The 17,461-nt window shown below is 43.5% G+C and overlaps 1 long non-coding RNA gene across 1 annotated transcript; it reads left to right on the top strand.

The window, feature by feature from the left end:
- Nucleotides 1–509: 509 nt before the first annotated feature.
- Nucleotides 510–17,164, top strand: LOC131275850 (uncharacterized). Its single transcript, XR_009183315.2, has 4 exons — nucleotides 510–609; nucleotides 15,563–15,711; nucleotides 16,555–16,818; nucleotides 16,999–17,164. It is a non-coding gene; the product is annotated as an uncharacterized lncRNA (long non-coding RNA).
- The last annotated feature ends 297 nt before the right edge of the window (nucleotides 17,165–17,461 follow it).

Below are 17,461 nucleotides of genomic sequence, written 5' to 3' on the forward strand. Positions count from 1 at the left end.
TTTTTTCTTGTTGTCTGATTGTTGTGCTGTTTTGTCTTCTTTAGGAGGCACCAGGAACTGAATCTGGGACCTCCCATGTGGGAGGTGGGTGTTCAACTGCTCTACCACATCTGCTCCCTATTTTTTCTTTTTTGTTCCTTACTTTGTTCTTAGTCTTTATTTCAGAAATGATTTTGTCTTTTTCTTCAATTTCTTTACTGAGATGTCAATTTCTATTTCACATCTTCCTATTATCTTGCCATCTCTTCATGTCTCGGGATTTCTGCTTTCTGGTGAAGAGGCATATATTTGGTAAATTGTAAACATTTATTTTAGAAAATCAGTTTCCTCAGTTTTGTGTTTTACTGGGTATTTTAAAAATATGCTGATAAACGTTGCTGCTCATTTCTGATTTTTCACAAACTAGTATTTTTGTATATAGTCTGTAATTAAATTCTGATTTTAGGTGGGAGCCGTGGGAAGTCACAGTTTTCCCAGTTTCCGGCTCAAGGGCTCCCTCTTCTGTTGCTGCAGTCCTGGGCAGTTTGCTGTATTGTGCCTGGTTCTCAGACCCGGTTCAGGGCCCCTGCCTTCAGCCACTGCCACGGAGAGTGGTTCCAGCCCTTCAAGGTGACACGCTCTACTAGAAATACGCTTTCTCTTCTCCCTCCGCCCATGCGCTTTCAGTCCTATTCCGTCTGCCTCCTCCAGCACTTGCTTCTACGTTGCTCATTCTCAGTACTCTTTACATCAACTCCCTCTCAAATTTCCTTCCGGGTTGGTCATGAATTTTGCTCAGAAGCGCCAGCCTGGGAAGAATGTGTGTGAATACTGAAAAGAAAAAGGGTGGATTGTGGCAAATACCGGGCACTGCTTAATCAACGACGATTTCATTTTTCCCGGAGTGTCTTTCTGCAGAGGCTGGAAATTAAGAGACTGTTTTTTCCAGTCTTTTTCACAGCTAGGATTTCAGATGTGACTCAGGTTCTCAAAATCAAATGCATTCATACAGAAGCTAAATTCTTTTCCTCCTTAAGCTACTTAGAGTGACTTCTGCTGTGTGCACTTGCACTTTAACCGACATATGTTGTTATAATATTTTTGACATCATGACACATTGTAAGCATTCCTTCTTAACACTTGCATTAATGGCCACATGCATATATTTATTAGATAAAACGGTTGTCAGTTATACTGTTTTCTTTACTCGCCTTTTTTTTTTTTTTTTTACCAAATCAATTTTATTAATACATATTAGTAAAGCATACAATATTTCTTGAGTTCTTTATACTGGTTTAGCGATTTTAATTTTCTTTTTTTGACATTTTCTCATCACAATAGTAATGACTTTTTTAAAAAAAGATTTATTTATTTATCAGCTGTGTGTGTGGGCCAGCTTGCCTTCACAGGAGGCCCTGGGAATTGAACCCTGGACCTCCCATATGGTAGGCAGGAGCCCAATCACTTGAGCCACATCTGCTTCCCAGTAATGACTTTTTGTTGTGGCAAGTGAAAAACTGAACAATCACTGTACACCTAAAGGAAGCACTTCTCACCAGTGCTTGTCCTGTGCTCTTCCAATTTCTATCACCCTGATGTAACCAATATTTACAGCCTGGTTGTATATCCCCTCATATCTTTCTCCTTTTCCAAACATGAATATGGACATATGGGGAATATTATTTATGTGTTTTTACACACATAAATATTATTAAAACACACAGATATTCTCCTAGTTGGTTTTCTCTATTGGTATGATATAGACATTCCTAGAAGTCAGTAGATAAAGATGTGGTACTATTTGTTCTTTTTCTAATCTATTTATACAGAAAATAGGATCACAATGAACATGAGTTTTTAGTGAATATATTCATTTATTAATTTATTTTTGCCTTTTCCCTCCTTCTCTCCTGCTTTCTTAAGCTTTATCCCCTTTTCAGCCACTCAAGGAACCCATATTAATATGATAAGCATATTTCAGTATTTATCTTGGTATGACCCTAACCATATTTCTTTATTATAACTATGTTTAAAACATACATCTCTATACACAATCAACTGTTTTTGGGTTCTCTATTCTGTTCATTTGTATATTTATTTGCCACTGTTTTACTACCACATTATCTTAAAATAAATCTTGACATCTGGTATGTCAAGTTCTATTAACTTGTTCTTCTTTAAGAGTATTTTAACTCTTCTTGGCTTTTGCATTTTGTATACATTTTAGAATCATCTTGCCAAGGTAAAAAATCTTTCTAGGGGTTTGATTGGAATTGCACTGAATCTAGAAATCCATTTGAAGAGAACTGATATCTTTATTATATTGTGCATTCCAATCCATTAGTATGGTATACCTTTCTAGTTCATTAGCAGACTTTAAAAACATTCTCTGACTAAAGTCTTATTTTCTCTGTAGTGATCCTGCACGAAATATATTAGGCATATTTCTTAGCTCTTCATATTTTATTTTATGCATATAAAAATCATTAAACATTTTTTTTCTTTATTTTTAAATATGGTTTAGAGTACATAAATGTGTTACATTGAAACTATAGGGGATTCCCATATACCCCACCTCCTCCCCCTTCCACTCTTTCCCTTGTTAACATCTTTCACTAGTGTGGTAAATTTGTTACAATTGATAAACACATTTTGAAGCATTGCTACTACCCATGGTCTATAGTTTACTTTATAGTTTATACTTTGCACCATGCAATTTTATAGATTTGACAAAATGTATAATGGCCTATATCTGTCATTGCAATATCATACAGAATGATTCCAATGTCCCCCAAAGTGCCCCATGTTGCACCTATTCTTCTCTCTTCCTTCAGAACCTCTGGTGCCTACTGCCTGTATATCAATGATACAAGTTCTTCCATTACTGGAATAATGAGTTTACTTTGATCCATAGTTACACTTCACCCTTATCTTTGTTCACTCTTCAATCTTGAGGATTTGGGGATCGTGATGCCCACTCTGCTTCTGAATGAAAGGGGACTTTGATCCCATGGGGGCAAATGATGGAACTGTCTTGCTTGTAGTTGTAGATAGTCTCTGTTTTTTTGGGATGGGTGTTGTCCATAATTATTCTTAGTTAGTTGTCCTGGGTGAGTCTGATGAACTGGAGAGTAGGTGTTGGTTGCAATTCTGCTGAAATTAAGGGCTCAACTCGTATATGAACAGACCAAAAATTTGAGTCTCTGGGACGTATATTTAATGCATATAGTGTTAATTATAGGTTCAAATAAAAGGGGCAAAAGAGCCATGTGTAGGAAAAATATAAATAAGTCTAACTCTGGTACATTGGGGAGATAGATTATCATTTCTTCTAAGGTAAGACCCACCAATAAGGGTGTTGATTTCCTGGGCTTCTCTGCCCTGCCTACAGTGTCTAGATGTCTCTAGAACCCTTAGGAGCATTGCTGCTTGAGGCACTGCTTTGTGTGGCAGTTAGTGAGAGCCTCCTGAGATGGGCAGAAGCATAACCTTTGGAACGACTTCCTGACTCACTTTGAAATCTCTTAGCCATAAAAACTCATTTGTATTTAATATTTCCCCCTTTTGGTCAAGGTCTTTTTCAAAAAGTCATATGCCAGGAAGTGGATTTGACTCAACTGATAGAGCATCTGCCTACCACATGGGAGGTCCAGGGTTCAAACCCAGGGCAGCCTGACCCATGTGGTGAGCTGGCCCACGCACAGTGCTGATGTGCACAAGGAGTGCCATGCCACACAGGCATGCCCCTGTGTAGAGGAGCCCCATGTGCAAGGAGTGTGCCCTGTAAGGAGAGCCGCCCCATGTGAAAACAGTGCAGTCTGCCCAGAAGTGGCACCGCACACACGGAGAACTGACACAGCAAGATGACACAACAAAAAGAGACATAGATTCCCAGTGCCACTGACAAGAATACAAGTGGATACAGAAGAACACACAGTGAATGGACACAGAGAGCAGACAACTAGGGGAGGGAGGGAAGGGGAGAGAAATTTTTTTAAAAAGGCATATACCATGCTGGGAGTCATATCCCATGCTGGGAGAAGACAGTGCATTTATATGCTGAATTTGGCTCAGAGAGAGGCCACATTTGAGCCACAAGAAGGCTTTCAGGAGGTAACTCTTAAGCTATATCTATGTATATATTCCATCTAAAGTATGTAAGCAATAGGTTTTGGTTTAAATACAGAGTTGTACATATTAGAACATTGCCACTAAGCATGGATTATAGTTGACACTCTCTCATGCACAATTTTGTAAGTTATGACAAGATATATAATGGCCTGTATCTGTCATTGCAATGTCATTCAGGACAATTCCCAAGTCCCAAAAATGCCCCCATATTACACCTATTTTTCCCTCTCCCTTCCCTCAGAACCTCCAGTGGCCACGGCCTTCACATCCATGATAACAGTTCTTCTATTGCTAGAATCACAATAAGTCTAGTAGATTAACTGTAAGTCTACCCTAGCCCATCTGCCCACTCCACCTCTAAATGAGAGGGAGCTTAGGTCCCATGGAGGAGATGGATGGACTATCTTGTTTGTAGTTAAAGACTCTCTCTGTACCTTGGGATGGTCGTTGTCCATCATCATCTCCTTTTTAGTTGTCCTGGGTGAGTCCAATGAACTGGGGAGTAGGTGTTGCAACTCTGTTGAAATTCAGGGCCCAACTGGCACATGGAAAGCCCAAAGATTTAAGTCTCTTGGACATACACCTATCAACTCCTGTACTAACTATAGGTTCAAATACAGGGGCAGCAGAGCCATGTGTAGGGAAACCACAACTGAGTCCAACTCTGTCACACTGGGAAGCATAAATTCCAAAATAGGGCCCACTGGCAGGGTGCCAAACTCCTGAGCTATCTGTCCTGTCTATAGTGTCTGGATGTCCCCAGAGCCCTCAGGAACCCTGAAACTCAAGACAATATTTACTTTGGCAGTCAATAAGATCCTGCTGATTCACAGTTACTTGCAACAACATGGAGGGCTTGACAGACTGGCCTTTCCTTCCCTGTTAGGCACTGCCTATGCTCTAAAGAGACTCACACCCCTCTATTTGAGAATATAGCAGGACTCCTCAGGATGGGAGTCTAATACCATCCCACTCATTATGTGAGTCTCCACTAACTGATACAACACACTATGACAAGATGAACACTCCCTAGAAGCCTGCCCCAGATGTGCCCTGTCCTGCATCCAGCACCCTAAACCAGGAACCCTCCCCAGCCATGTTTGCCAAAAGAACATTCCCAGTGTTGCAGTTTCATCCACATACTTGCAAATACCTAGAGTTCATCTGCTCCTTTCCCCAACCCTCCCCCCCAGTTCCTTGGATAGTCCAACCCACCCTCCCCACCCTGACCCCCTCACAGACTAGTACCACCCAACATAATAGCATCACTGCACCACTGTTATGCCCATCCACTGCTCAATTACACCCTTCAACCTTAGCATAGATTTTGCCCATATGGGCATTGACTCACACCCTTTTTCTCGATTTCTGTCTCATGTAAACTTATCCTCCAGACTCTAGCTCTGTGAGTCTGCTCAATTTGCTTAATTCATATCAGTGTGGTCATGTAATATTTGTCCTTCAGTGCCTGGTTTGCTTCACTCAACATTAGATCTTCCAAGACTCATCCATGTTATCCCCTATGTTAATGCTGCATTCCTTCTTACAGCTGAGTAATATTCCATTGTAGGTATATACCACAACTGGTTTATCCATTCACCTGTTGATGGACATTTGGGCTGTTTTCAACTTTCAGCAATAGTGAATAATGCCTCTATGAACATTGGTGTGAATATATTTGTTCATATCCCTGCTTTCAATTCTTCTGGGAATATGCACCCAGCAGGCAATATATATGACTAGGCTAAGTTTCAGCTTCATGAAAACGAGGTTTATAAGTGTAAGCATCAATATCGAGGGCCTGGCATATTGTCCTCCTTTGCTAGGAAGTGCTCAATCAGTAAACTTTTATTTGCTATTTGTGTGTTGCTGATGTATAGAATGTAATTGATTTTCGTGTGTTCTCTTTGCTTCCCTCTATCATGGTAAACTCTATTTGATTATAATAATTTACCTGTAGATTTTTTAGCATTTCATAAACATATTTGCATTATTTATGACTAATGACAGTTTTGTTTCTTTCTAATATTTGTACTTTTTCTTTTCTTTTCTTGCCTGACTTTGTAAGATAGCATCTCCCGTATAATCTTGAATAGAATCAGGGATAGCATAATCTTGTTCCTGACTTAAAAAGGAGTGGTTTAAACATCTTACCTTTATGTGTGATGTTTGCTCTGGGGCAATTTTTATAAGACTAAGAGAGTTATTCTCCATTCCTAATTTGCCCTTTAAAAAATCATAACTGTATTTTGAATTTTATCAAATGTTGTTCTGTATCTGTTAAGATTATAATATATTTTTCCTTAATCTGTTCATGTGATGAATTACATTGAGTTTCTAATGTTTGCATCTCTAGGGTAAATTAAAATAGTTCACAATGTATTATACTTTTAAAATATTGCTGCAGTTTGTAAATTATTTATTTAGGAATTTTGCATTTATGTTCATGAGTGAGATTGGCTCATAATCTTCTCTTATCAAAGTATCCTGGTCGAGTTTTTAAGTTTTTATTTTAAAACTTTAATAGCTTTGTTGAGGTTATAATTGGCATAAATCCTTGTAAAGTACTGGCATCAAGATTACGCTTGATTCATAAAATGTGTTAGAAATTGTTTCCTCTTTTTTAAAAAAATTTGTGTGGAAGACTTTAAGTAGTTCTGAAGTTATTTGTTCCTTGATTGCTTGGTGGAATATGCCTGTGTAGGTGTGTGATCCTGACGCTTCCTTTGTGGGGTAATGACTATTGATTGCATTTCTAGTAATGGTTTTGGAATTATTCAGAATTTTCATTTCTCCTTGTGTTGGTTTCAGTTTAGTAAGTTACTTTTTATAACTTTTAAATTTCATTTAGATTTAAAATTTATTAGCACATAAATTTTAAATATCAATGAAAGAATATTATGAAGCAGAACTGCAGAAACTCAGGGAAGAAATAGCCAACCACAGGTGGGATGTCCTGGTAAAAGAAGGAAAGGATGCCATCCTCAGCTGATTGGGGCAGGTCTGAGAATGAGATAAAAAGTGTATTTGCACACCATATCACAGACAAAGGCCTTTTCTCTAGAATATAAGGCTCCTAGAAATTAAGATGAAATAGATTAGTAAGTCAATAGAAAAATGAGCAAAGGAAACAAACAGTTTCCAGAAAAACAAATATAGGTGGTCCTCAAAAACATGAAAAGGTGCTTAAACTAATTCATGACAGAGAAATGCTAATTAAAAACTTCAGGGAAGCAGATGTGGCTCAAATGATAGAGCGTCCACCTATCTACCATATTGGAGGTCCAGCGTTCAGTACCCAGGGCCTCCTGACCCATGTGATGAGCTGGCCCATGAGCAGTGCTGTCGTGTGCAAGGGGTGCCATGCCACGCAGAGGTGACCCTCATGTAGGGGTGTCTCACATGCAAGGAGTGTGCCCTGCAAGGAGAGGCACCCCATGTGAAAAAAAAAGTGTGGCCCACCCAGGAGTGGCGCCGCACACACAGAGAGCTGACACAGCAAGATGACACAACAAAAAAGAGATACAGATTCCTGGTGCCACTGACAGGAATGCTAGCAGACACAGAAGAACACACAGCGAATGGACACAAAAAGTAGACAATGGGGGGGGAGAGAAAAAATAAAAATGAATCTTTAAAAACTTCAGTAGGAAGCAGACTTGGCTCAACGGATAGAGCATCCTCCTACCACACGGGAAGTCCAGGGTTCAAACCCAGGGCCTCCTTGACCCGCGTGATGAACTGGCCCATGCGCAGTGCTGATGCACGCAAGGAGTACCATGCCACGCAGGGGTGTTTCCCACATAGGGGGGCCCCGTGAGCAAGGAGTGCGCCCTGTAAGAAGAGCCACCCAGCACAAAAGAAAGTCCAGCCTGCCCAGGAGAGCTGACGCAGCAAGATGACACAACAACAACAAAAAAGAGACACAGATTCCTGGTGCCACTGACAAGCAGACACAGAAGAACACACAGCAAATGGACACAGAGAACAGACAACTGGGGCAGGAATCGGGGTGGGGGAAAGGGGAGAGAAATAAATGAAAATAAATAAATTTTTAAAAAAATTAAAGAATATGGGAAGCGGATTTGGCCCAATAGATAGGGTGTCCGCCTACCACATGGGAGGTCTGAGGTTCAAACCCAGGGCCTCCTGACCTGTGTGATGAGCTGGCCCACGTGCAGTGCTGATGTGCGCAAGGAGTGCTGTGCCATGCAGGGGTGTCCCCCATGTAGGGAAGCCCCATGCTCAAGGAGTGCGCCCTGTAAGGGGAGCTGCCCAGTGCGAAAAAGTGCAGCCTGCCCAGGAATGGTGCTCCACACATGGACAGCTGACACAGCAAGATGCTGTAACAAAAAGAGACAGATTCCAGGTGCTGCTGACAAGAATATAATCAGACACAGAAGAACACACAATGCATGGACACAGGGAGCAGACAACTGGGGAGGAGGGGCAGAGAAGGGGAGAGAAATAAATAAAAAAAATAAAATCTAAAAATAAATAAAATAAAATAAATAAATAAAAACTTCAGTGAGGGAACTAGATGAGGCTTAAGCCATTGAGCTCCTACCTACCACAAGGGAGGTCCCTGGTTTGGTTCCCAGTGCTTCCTAAAGGTGACAGAGAGCGGGTGTGATATGGGCAGGCATGCAAGCCAATGTAACAAGAGACACAAGAAAAACATAATGAAAGACACAACAAAGCAGGGAGTGGAGGTTCCTGGTGCCTCCTAAAAAGGACAAGCAAGACAGCATGCTGATGCAATGGGCAGGTGTGGCAAGCTGATGCAACACAAGACACAAGAAGAAAAACACAATAAAAGACACAACAAAGCAAGGAATAGAGGTGGCTCAAGTAATCATGTGCCTCCCTCCCGTATCAGAGGTCCTGGGTTCGGTTCCTAATGCCTCCCAAAGAAACAAGAACAGACACAGCAAATGCAAGCAATGATGGAGTGGGGAGAAATAAATAAATAAAATAAATCTAAAAAAAAAAAAAAAAGACCAACCTGGGTTCAATCCCTGGAGCCTCCTGGTAAAAAAAAAATCGTGCCCAGTGGCAAGCCAGTGCCTGCACGAGTGCCAGTGCTCAGGCAAGTGAGCCACACAGCAAGAGGATGACACAACAAAAGAGAGACAAAGGGGAGAGTTAAGGTGAGGCACAACAGAAACCATGCACTGAGGTGGCGCAAGTGACAGGGAACCTCTCTCCACATCATAGGTCCCCAGGATCAAATCCCTGTGAATCCTCGGGAAGCGGATTTGGCCCAACGGATAGGGCATCCGCCTACCACATGGGAGGTCCAAGGTTCAAACCCAGGGCCTCCTGACCTGTGTGATGGGCTGGCCCACACACAGTGCTGATGCGCGCAAGGAGTGCCCTGCCACGCAGGGGTGTCCCCCGCGTAGGGGAGCCCCACATGCAACGAGTGTGCCCCGTAAGGAGAGCCGCCCAGCACGGAAAAAGTGCAGCCTGCCCAGGAATGGCACCGCACACATGGACAGCTGACGCAGCAAGATGACGCAACAGCAACAAAAAAATGAGACACAGATTCCAGGTGCCGCTGACAAGATTTTAAGCGGACACAGAAGAGCACACAGCGAATGAACACAGAGAGCAGACAAACAGACAACCGGGGTGGGGAGAGAGATGGGGAAGGGAAATAAATAAAAAATAAATCTTAAAAAAAACAAAACAAAAACAACCCCGTGAATCCTAGAAAAAAAACGAGAAGAGAAGACAAAAAGAGAAATAGATACAGAAGGTCACACAGAGAATTGACACAGCAAAAAAACAACAAAAAACAAAAAAACCCAGGAAGGTGGGGGGAGGGGAAGGGGAGGGAAGAAAAACAAAAACAAACCTCAGTGACATCATTTCTCACTTATTAGGTTGATAAAAATCTAAAAATTAGACACTCTGTGGATGAGGTTATGGAAACAGGCAGCTGTATCCATTATTAGTGGGGGAACAGAATGGCTCAACCCCTATTGAGGGGAATGTGACAATATCTACCAAAGTTTCAAATGCATTTAGCTTTTGTCCCAGCAGTTCTACCTCTGGTAATCTAGCCTGCAAAATAATCCAAGAAATAATTCCACATGTGGTAAGGTTTGTAATGGCAAAAGACTAGAAACAATCTAAGTGCAGCAATGTAAGTTTATTGAAAACTATGATAATCCACAAATTATTTACTCTAAGCCTTAAAAATAAATACATGTTAACACACACACATACAACCATGAACTTAACAACCAACCCAAGAACTAGAATATTACCAAAAACTTAACATCAACACGTGTTTTCACCCATCCAAAATCCTTTATTCTCTCACTTCCAGAGTTAAAAACTATCCTGTATTCATGTATATGGTTTCTTTGTTTTACTTACTTTTTAAAGAAAGTTTTATTGCATATGTAAATATGCCTAGGCAATATATTACTTAGTTTTCCTTGGTTTGGGCTTTATAGCAAGCATATAATTTTAAATATAGTCTTCTTAGAATTTTTTTTCATTCAAAATTATATTATAATTATATTGTGGCTGTGTTTTATTTATTTTCACAATTAAATAATATTTAATTTTGTTCATTTGCCATAACATATTTATCCAGTGTCTTATTGGTAATAAGGGCTGTTTCTAGTATTTTGTTATTACAAACAGTACTTTCATGAACATTTGTGTGCATGTCTCCTGGTAAACATGTGGAAATATTTTTCTTGAGTATATATGTGGAAGTGTAATTGCTGGATCAGAGCTTGTGCACATATTCAGTTTTACTATCTAATGCTAAACTTTTCAAATGGGTTGCACTAGTATAGAGTCTCACTAGTAATTTATGAGAGTTCCTTTTCTCTTACAAAAATCAATCAAGAAAAGTCAGACAAGCCAATTAAAAATGAGTAAGACACTTGAATAGGCACTTCACAAAAGAGGATTTCCAAATGCCCAATAAAAATGTGAAAAAGAGCTTAATTATCTTCACCACCATTTGGGAAATGCAAATTAAAATCACAAGGAAATACCAATCCACGCCCACCAGAGAGGCTAATTAGAAGGCAGACAGTACCCAGATCATTGCTGGGGAAAGGGGAAAAGGGTTTGATGTTGGATATCCGGGAGTCCCCTATATTGTGTATGTGAATTACTGTGATCTAAAACTTTTTTGAAGACAATATTTAAAATTAGGAAAAAAAGGAAAAAGAAAGGATGTAGACACTGAGGAAGAAATGAAAGTGTCTTGCCACTGTACATACAGGGCAACACCTATTACAGTGATGAAATGCAAAACATTAGAAACAAAGCTTTATATAATATTTTTCATTTTATTAATACACCAATTTATTTTTACTTGATGTTAGTATTTCTAAATTACTATGTATTCTACTTCTGAACTTTAAACCCATTATTGTATTTCAATTTTCTATTAATTGAATTTGGCAATATATTAGGATTCATTGCTGAAGAAGTTTTGGATCACAGAGAGGTTCAGCTATGGCAGGGGAGGAACTCTGGTGTGGGGTGGTATTGATGGGGAGCACATGGGTGGGGGGTAGTTCTCCAGGGCAAGTATATAGGGAACATAAATATGCTAGGATATATGTTGGGTATTTTTATAGTGGTTACAGTTACAAATGTCAACTGAGGGGGTGCTGAGTCCCCACCCAGGGGAGCTCTGTCACATGCCCCAATGGAACAACAATCATCCCCCAAGTGCAATGGCAAAGATCAACAAGGAAGGATGGTCCAACAATGAGCCCTTGATACTGATGACTATGCTTAGGAGCCTGTGTGCCTGAAATATGAACTAGGTCTAGAGCTGTAGGGTACCTAAGAATTACCTCCTGAGAGCCTCCATGTTGCTCAAATGTGGCCACTCTCTAAGCCAAACTCAGTATGCAAAAGCATTATCTTCCCCTCAAATGGGACATGACTCCTGGGGATGAGCCTCCCTAGCACCAAGGGATTACTACTAATCACTAACTGGAGAAGCAACTAGAAAGAGACCTCAAATAAAAGGATCGACTCAGACTAGCAGAATATCTCAGCCTACATGTTGGATCAAGTGTTAAAAACTGCTCTTTGACCTTGAATAAAAGGGGGAAATGGTAAAGACAAATGAGTCGACATGGCTAAGAGTCTTCCAAAAAGAGTCAGGAGGTCATCAGAGGGGTCGCGCTTACGCACACCTCAGCAGGACCCCAGAAAAAGCCAAAATAGATACAACCCTAGGTACTGGTTCTCCTGAATGCTACGGAGATCCACAGGGTATATAGCCATGGCAGATGGATTTGGAGCTCTGTGCCATGCCAGAGGGCCCTACTTTGGAAATTGTGCTCCTGAGTGTGATAGAGCTGGACTCAGATGTGACTTTTCTACACATGCCTCTTCTGTCACTTTAATTGAACCTGTGGTTGGCGCTAGGGATGGTCCATACTCAGGGGACTTGAATCTTTTGACTTCCCATGTGCCAGCTGGGCCCTGAGCCTCAGCATAGTTGGGGCTCCTACTCTCTGGTTCATTGGACTTACCCAGGTCAGCAAACAGGGAGGTGAAGATGGTCAATCACCACATCAGGGAATCAAGAGTGCCTACAACTGTAAGCAGAGGAATTGCATCCATCATCCGTGTGGAATCTAAGCCCCCTCTTGATCTAGAGGTGGAGGGGATATTGCCATCCCAGAGTCCACAGGATGGAGGAATAAAATATGGCCTAGAGGGGACTTACTGATATTCTACTATAAAACTATTATGACGAGTAATAGAAGAAATTTCAGAATCAAGGTGGAGAAAGTGGCCACAGTAGTTGCTGAGGGTAGGGAGAGGGTAGAAGAGATGTGATGTGGGAGCATTTTTGGGATTTTGAGTTGCCTTAATGATATTGCAGGGTCAGATGCTGGACTTTATATATCCTACCATAACCCACTGAATGTATTTGGGGAGAATGCGAACTACAGGGTAAACTATTATCTGTAGAGCAGCAGTGCCCCAAAATGTGTTCACTGAGTGCAATGAGGGTGCTGCAATGATGAGGGAGGTTGTTGGTGTGGGAGGAGTGGAGTGCGGGGGTGGCGGATATACAGGAACCTCTTATTTTTTTTAGTGTAACATTTTTTTGTGATGTATGTATCTTCAAAAAAATACAATTTACAAAAATGATGTGCTGGGGAGTAGGGAGTAGGTTATATGGGAACCTCTTATGTTTTTTTATGTTTTTTAATGTAACATTCCTTGTGATCTATTAATTTTTAAAAACTTTAAAAAAAAGAAGAAAAGTCAGACAAGCCCATTAAAAATGAGTAAGACACTTGAACAGGCACTTCACAAAAGAGGATTTCCAAATGCCCAATAAAAATGTGAAAAACAGCTTAATTATCTTCACCACCATTTGGGAAATGCAAATTAAAATCACAAGGAAATACCAATCCATGCCCACCAGAGAGGCTAATTAGAAGGCAGACAGTACCAAATATTGTCAAGGTTGTAGAGCAAGCAGAAGTCACACATTCCTGGAGAAAGTATAAATTGCTGCAATGACATTGTAAACTTTGCAACATCTATGACAGCTGAACTTATCTATGCTCCATGATCCAACACTTCCATTCTTAGCTATGTACAACATAAATTTAGACCTATGTTCTCCAAAAGATATGTACAAGACTATTCATAGCAACACTATTTACTATGCCAAAATTATGCCCAAAACCCCAAATACCCAATGTACACCAACAGTAGGTTGGATAGATACATTTTTGGTAATTTCATATTATAATATTAAAGCAATGAAAATATATGACCCATAGGTATAGGTTTCAAAATAGATGAATCTCAAAAATGTAAAGTTGAGCAAAATAAGAAAGACATATGAAAATGGTACTAGATGATTCCATTTATATAAATTTTTGAAATATGCAAAATTAAATATATAGTTCAGAATACAGACAAAGGTGGTATAACGATTCAGGAAAGCAAGGGTTAATTAACAGAAAACCTAGGAAGTGTTACCTCTGGGGAGGGGCAGGGCATAGGTGCCTCAAATAGTCTCCTCTACCTGGCTGGTGAGCTCTGCTCACGTTAATGCTGCTCTTTAACTGTAGGGATGTGTGCTACCCACTTTCTCATTTGTAGGATGTATTGCAGGTGGCCAATTGATTCCCTCATCCTGGCATTTGTTCATGGCTCCTTTGAACTTTGTGCCTTGGTAGGCATGTGGTCTGAGTCCTAAGAGGCAAGGGGAAGGGATTTAACCAACGTGTGCACCGTCCTGGAATCAGCCAGCTTTTTTCCTGCCTCACTCCCACCTCATCTTAGTCACTTTCAAACTTCAGGTTGTGTCCCTGGCAACACCCAACCTCTGGGTATTTTCAATTATGCAGAACTTTGGAAGCAACGACAGCTCAGACTAGTCTAGGCAGTAGGTTAATCCACCAGCTGTGACCCCACCATGGGGGGCTGTGGGAAGAACTGCTCTCAGGGTAAAGGGAGTGGAGAGCTGGTGCCCCCAGGAGCTTGTCTCACCAGCTCTTCTAGGCCTCTCTCTCTCTGTGTTGGCTTCATTTTTCTCAGACAGGTGATTCGCCCTCACTCTCCAGGCTGGAACCGTGGTTTCTGGAGTTCCTATCTCCCAAGTCCACCCAAATGAGGGACTTCCCTCTTCCCCTTAGTGCCCATTCAAAGAAAGGCCTTCAGTAGACCTGGCCTCAGCCACACACACACACACACACACACACACACACACACGCACACGCAACCCTGTGGCTGCAGGTTACTGACATTCATGGTACAAAGGAGCAGTAGTTCTGCAGAAGAAAGAGGACGTTGCTCTAAGAAGGAGGAAGGGACGCTGGCCCTACAAACTGTAGGTGTCCACCTTAGAGATGGTTTCTTTTTCTTCCTTTCACTTAGGTTCTACTGTTTTCTCTCTGCCCACTGTGATTTCTAGGGCTGCATCCCCGTAGAACTCTCCCTTTACTTTCGTGGTGTGGCTCAAAGGCCGCCTGTGAAATGGCAAAGGGCACAGACGAGTCATTAGACTTCCCAGGCAAATTACCTTATGGATTCTTTCTCAGGATCCAGGGAGAATGAAGAATAAGCCCGTGTTGATACCGGGAGGGGTGGAAATAGGGGCGCGCTGCGTGGGGCTGGCAGAAGCAGGGCATGTTGGGGGAACACCCTCTGGCTGCATGAGCTTGGGCAATTTCTTTCTCTCCTTTCAGTCTCCTGCTCTTTCAAAATATGAATTTGGTTGTGATGTTGCCTAAGGGCCAGCAGGGCTGCTCCTCTGGGAGGAGGTGGGACAGCTCTTAGGGCTAGCAAGGTGATATGAAAGAGTGCCTGCCCCTTCCCTCTGTGAATAATCCTTGGGAAAACCCCGAGGTCCCTCCCAGGGAGAGGGAGGCTGTTTCCCGGTAGAAGAAGAGAATGCAGTCCTTCTCCCTCGAAAACCCGCCCCCAGTGCCGGCCCACCTGGAGCTGCATAAAGCCAGGCTCGGCCTCAGCTCTGGGCCAAGCACGTTCCTGACAACATGAGGTTCCAGGGCGTCTTGGTCGTGTCCGCGCTCCTCGTCCTGGGGCTGCTGATGGTGGAGGCAGCTGTCATGAAAGGTGAGTCCACAGGTGGCCTGGGTGGGGCTGAACTGGACAGAGCACAGGCTCTGAAGGTCCTCTGGGCCCCGAGAGAGAATGTTTCTGGAGCAAGAAGCAGGGCAGGAGGCTACACGCAGCTTCGTGGCTGCTCATCCCATCCCAAAAAGCAGGCAGGTGCCACGTGGGCTCCGCGTGCTTTCCACCCAGTGACTGACTGTCAGGAGTCTGGGGGCGCAGAGGGGCTGCTGTGAGGCCTGAGCCTCGGGGGTTGATACTTGGCAGGATGTGGAACAAAGTGGGCGCCCAGGACTCTGGACCCTCCTGCCTCTGACCGTCCCGTCAGAGCACCCGGGGCGTCAGTCCTCTAAGAGGAGGCAAAGGAGCGAGAGGAGCTCAGGAATCTGCGCCTCTCCCTTTACTAAGGAGCAGACTGAGACCCAGAGAGGAGCGCTGAATCGCCAAGGCCGTTCCCAGAGCCAGGAGGGGGCTGGTGCCTCCTGACACACGGCTCAGGGTCTCCCCCACCAAGCTTCCTCAGAAGTGACAATGGTCCTTCTCTGCTCTGGGAGTCACCCCCGGCTGGTGTCTGCCCCTGAGAGCCCCAGGATGTGGAATGGAGGGTGGGGAAAGAAACGCACGCCCAAGGGAATTGCGGTCCTGTCAACCTTTTCCCCAAAGAGAAGGGAATGGCCGTCCAAGTGCCCAGGCTGCAGGCACCCCTGCTACCTCCCCCCATCTCATGTCACAGTTTGGGGGCGCTGCAGTGGGCAGTGGCTGGACCAAGGGAATGAGCAGGTAGTTGATGCAGAGGCACTGGCCTAACTGGGGATACATCCCTTCTTTTAACACTTCCACCTAAAGGTCAAGGCACTGCCGAAGGTCCTGTCCTGGTCAAAGGTCAAGATTCGGTTCAAGGACAAGTTCCAGCTAAAGGTCATGGTCCAGTTGAAGTGCAAGATCTAGACAAAAGTCCACGTGCCCAAAAACCTGGCAAATGCCTCAGCATAAAGATCGGATGCTTGAAGCCGATTTCCAATGAGTGTCATAGTGACTTCGATTGCCCAGGGAAGAAAAAGTGCTGTTACATCTCCTCTTGCGGATACATGTGTTTGGAACCCCACTGAGGTGAGGACTGGGTAGAGGGCAAGCAGACTTCTGGGGGCACAGGGGAAGTCTGGGCAGGGGCACAGCTCCTGCTTGGCAGGGAGAGGGTGTGTGGGGGGCGATGGAGATCCGCGGGGCCTGCGTTGACCCTGCCTCCCCACGGCCTCCGAGCCACGTCTCTGACGCCCTTCTCTTCATCAGGTGGAACCTGTCCTCACTGCACCGGTGCCACCCCCAGGGCTGCAGGCCCCCGCCTGGCCCTGGGTCCCGCGTGGCCGTCTTCCACACTGCCCATTCTTCCTCTCATTCAGGACGTCCTAGCCTGGGACCGCCTCTCTCGTGCACTTCCCAATAAAAAGACCCGCCTCTGCTGCGTTTGCTTCTGGCTCCTATGACTTCTGGGCCCCTGGAAGCTCCAGCCACGTGGGTGTGGAGTTGGGACTCCCTCCCCAGTGGATAGGGAGAGGGACCCATGGGACCTGTTCCTGGTGTACTGGGGAGAGAAGGGACAGGAGCAGGAGGCCCAGCCCTAGGGCTTGGTATTATAAATCCAATAATCGACTCAGTACCGCAGCCTCCATTGCACCAGGCAGGGGCATCCTGAAAGCCTGCCTGGGCCTAGGACGGGCTGGGAGGGCTTAGACGCTGCCTGAGGGGCAGCTGG

Source organism: Dasypus novemcinctus, chromosome 24, assembly GCF_030445035.2.
Source record: "Dasypus novemcinctus isolate mDasNov1 chromosome 24, mDasNov1.1.hap2, whole genome shotgun sequence".
Taxonomy (NCBI): Eukaryota; Metazoa; Chordata; class Mammalia; order Cingulata; family Dasypodidae; genus Dasypus; species Dasypus novemcinctus.